Below are 3,900 nucleotides of genomic sequence, written 5' to 3' on the forward strand. Positions count from 1 at the left end.
ATTCTGACTTCAGTAAGTAGCCACCGCCTCACCATCCCAAAAAGAGACCGAAAAGCAAACTAAAATAAAAACGGAAACTCCCCGCCGGCGAGGAACCGTGATCCGCCACACCTCCAAGGCCCCAAGGGCACTGGAGGCGGAGCGGACCGACGGTATCGCCGGCGAGGAGGATGGAACCCTAGATGGGTTTGTGTCTTTTTTCCGCCGCCTGGGTTGTCTCTCACGTACCGGTTCACGTGTGGTTGTAACAAAAGGCCAACTTGCCTTCTCAGATCCCTAAGATAATGGCTTCTCAGATGTAAGCACCAGTACAAGCAACAGTTGTGATTTGTGAGGACCATTAACTGATAACAGTAGCATACTCTTGCTGTTGTGCATGATTCATACGGTTCAGACGCTTGATGGTGTCTACGTTTGGCTGTTGTGGCCTACTTAAACTGATGATTCTGTCGCTTACATCATTCTTCTCGTTGATAGGGGGTGAGGGCCGCTCTAAGCCCGTTCTGTGTCACCATGTGATGATGTATCTAATGCTGCTCTAATGATCCGTAACTCTAATCATACATTTCATTGTACTCTCATCTAGCAAAACTTTTGGTTCCGTTTCAAAAAGAATGATACAGTATTACAATATAATCTTGCAAAGCTCGAAAGTCTTTTTCTCTACTCTGTTCTGGTGCTCGTTGATTCTCGCGGCAGAAAACATTTAGTGGTTTATTGCAAGAGCAGGTCGCGTCGACGCTGATGAGGAAAGCCTTATTAGAAATATGCTAATATCTACAAATAATTTGCATATTACAACAATATATTCGACGGCAAATCTAATGAAACTAATAAGATGATGCCGATGTTGATACATTTTTATACGCTTGTTCAAATTTAAAGAAGTTTGGTTCAAAGAAAAGTTAGCACCTTAAACATTTTGGAAATGGGGAGAGTATTTAGTTCAGACGATGACAATAAGTGGAGCTCATTGGTCGTTGTATCGCCAAGCTACCCGCCAGGTGGCTACGTAAATATTTGAGTAACTCCAATAGATTCTCGTAAAACACCTCATCCTCTAACGAAACTTCTAGTAGAACAAAAGATTGGGAGAAAAAAAAACCGCTCTAACATATCTCTACCCCTGAATCTTAACTGAGGGCACTATACATAGCTGAAATGGCTTGTCGCACATGATAAATCTACCGTCACTATGTAAGGTTAGGAGATACGCCAAAAGAGCGCACACGGTATATTTAGCCGTGTTGGGCCATCCTTTCGCACACGCTTTTATTGATCACCAACCGTGTGCGAATATGACGACCTTCGCAAATGAATTGTTTCTTTTAAGTGTGTGTGTTTCGTACGGTCACAAACGTCTTGTGTTTCTAGTTGTATGTGTTCATCTTATTTTGCATATGAACTAGTAGTACCCGCAGCAGATGTGTACTCAGTTTAACACTCATGAAAGTATGGTACCAAATCTCAATTATATTTCAGTACACGTATGATACATGATGTCTATAGATAGCATTACAAATAGTAGAGATAGATATAAAAAAGGAGAATATGTGGCTTCTCTTGGTTACGTCTTCGTCTCCACGATGATGATGTACCTTCCAAGAATATCTGATGTAACTTGCAAGGATATCGATAGCATCACCATCGACTTGGAGCACATTCAATGGACAATCTAGTCATGATACTGCTTCTCCTTTAAAGGTAGAAGCTGCAAATATTGCTCAAAGGATATGAAAATACAATTCAAAATGTTCTTTAATGTGAGAATGTTATACACAAATAGAAATGATTATCACATATGTCATATGCCAATTGAAACAACTAGTCACTTACGTGCAACATCATGGTACAAGGTAGAAGGAAGGATGTGAACTCCGGCCCCCTTATTTTCTTGCCAAGATGGCATGACCAGGCCGTGAATGTGTCTGCACAAAATTATCATTAATGTGAGAAAGTTATCCTATATTTTTCGTCTTGTAATCTGCAGTCATATGGTTAGGGAACAAAGCGGTATAACACGGAGCTGTATAAAGAATAGGGAGCGACGATACGACATCGCATGCATCCCCTTGCGTTGTTCTTATGCAGTGTGACCAAAATAAGATCCCTATTATACAAGCATAGAATGAAAATATATTATTATAGATGGTAATACACAGTCGACCTAATGCATATGTAGATTTAACACAACCATACAAGACTATACAAGTTAGTTAACAAATAATCTATAGATGTGAAGTAATTAAAAAACACCATATTCAGTAGATATACTGCATAGCGAGATCTAAACTACAAGACTACCCTAATAGCAAAATAAATAACAAATCAACTGTGCATAGCTAACAAGTTAATTAAATTACAAAATCATCCGAGCATAGATAGATCTAAAAGTTAACTAAATAACAAATCAATCGTGCATAAAATAGATCTAACAAATTAACTAAATAAAAGGTTAACAAATCAACTGATTCATTTGAATGATTTAAGAAAGACGAATGATTGATTTAACAACTTGCTTTGCGACGGAGCAGCGGCGGCGCCCGGTACCTACTGGGTAGGGAGGCCGTGCATCTCCACTCGTGTCGATGAACAAGACGGGACGATGCATATGCACCGCGTCATCGACGTGGATGTATTTTGTTTGAGTAGTGACTTGTTATTGGAAAATTGTGAGATAATTTTTTGATGGTTGCATATAATGATATGTTATCTTCTATGATGTTCTTGTTGTGAAGTGTACAAGTAGATTGCCTAGCCCTTTCCATCAGTTCGGACTTTTGGTTCAAGTGGCTAGTGCATGAAGCTTAACATGGTATCAGAGCCCAGGTCTCGAGTTCAAATCCTGGTTTTCACAATTTATTCTAAAAATTATCTCCCCTCTTCTCGCGGCCGCCGCCGCCCCGGCTTCTTGCCGTTCCGCGCCCGGCCGCTGCCGCCGCCTCTTTGCCTCTTTACACGTGTTGACTTGTCTTCTCGTCTTCCCGTCACACGCGAGTGGGGGTGTTGTGAAGTGTACAAGTAGATTGCCTAGCCCTTTCCATCAGTTCGGACTTTTGGTTCAAGTGGCTAGTGCATGAAGCTTAACAGTTCTCTTGTACTGATATATGAGTGCCCACATATTTTAGGGAATGCAATGAGGTTGTCACAGTTGCACGATAATAGAAGAATGGACGGATGGAGATTGATAGAAACCATGCCCCAAGTCTTAGACATTATGTTTTATAAATTCATGGTTAATCAACAGGATGTATGACTACAGGGACCTTTAAACATACATAGGTGGTTAGACTTTATTCTTAATAATTCTGTTATTTGCTCATACCTATGTCCTTAGGATCAACCACTAGTGATGTATTTTCTCATAATTATGGTTGCACATATATATAGCTCCACTCTAGAAGAAACACAAAAAAGACTATCGAATTGTGACAACCAACAAATGAAACATCAATTTGCCTGAACAATTACTCCCTTGAGTTACTTTATCTTACTCCACTTCACCTCACAACATGTACTTTACTTGAACTAGTTTTGCTTCCTACAATTATTTTGAGTACTTTACAATTTTCTTGTTCCTAGCAGAAACTACTTTACACAAACTCCAATCCATTGATTTGCACGAAGGGTCGTATTAGTGGGTTATAGGGCTTTAGAGAATAGATAGTTTACCTTCATCTCATCGTGGGTTCGATAATCAAGTATTTATCGAATTGTACTAGAGTGATCCCCTGCACTTGGGGGTTATCAGGACCCAGGCCACCCTATCTCCATCGACAAGGCAGCCTTGTTCGAGGAAGAGCAACCTCAAGTCACCAAAGGAGTGTCTTGTAGAACCGAAACTTCAATGATCTTGAGGATGTGTGCCTTTGCGAAGCATGGATCGAAGTTGGAAAAGAT

Source organism: Lolium rigidum, chromosome 3, assembly GCF_022539505.1.
Source record: "Lolium rigidum isolate FL_2022 chromosome 3, APGP_CSIRO_Lrig_0.1, whole genome shotgun sequence".
Lineage (NCBI taxonomy): Eukaryota > Viridiplantae > Streptophyta > Magnoliopsida > Poales > Poaceae > Lolium > Lolium rigidum.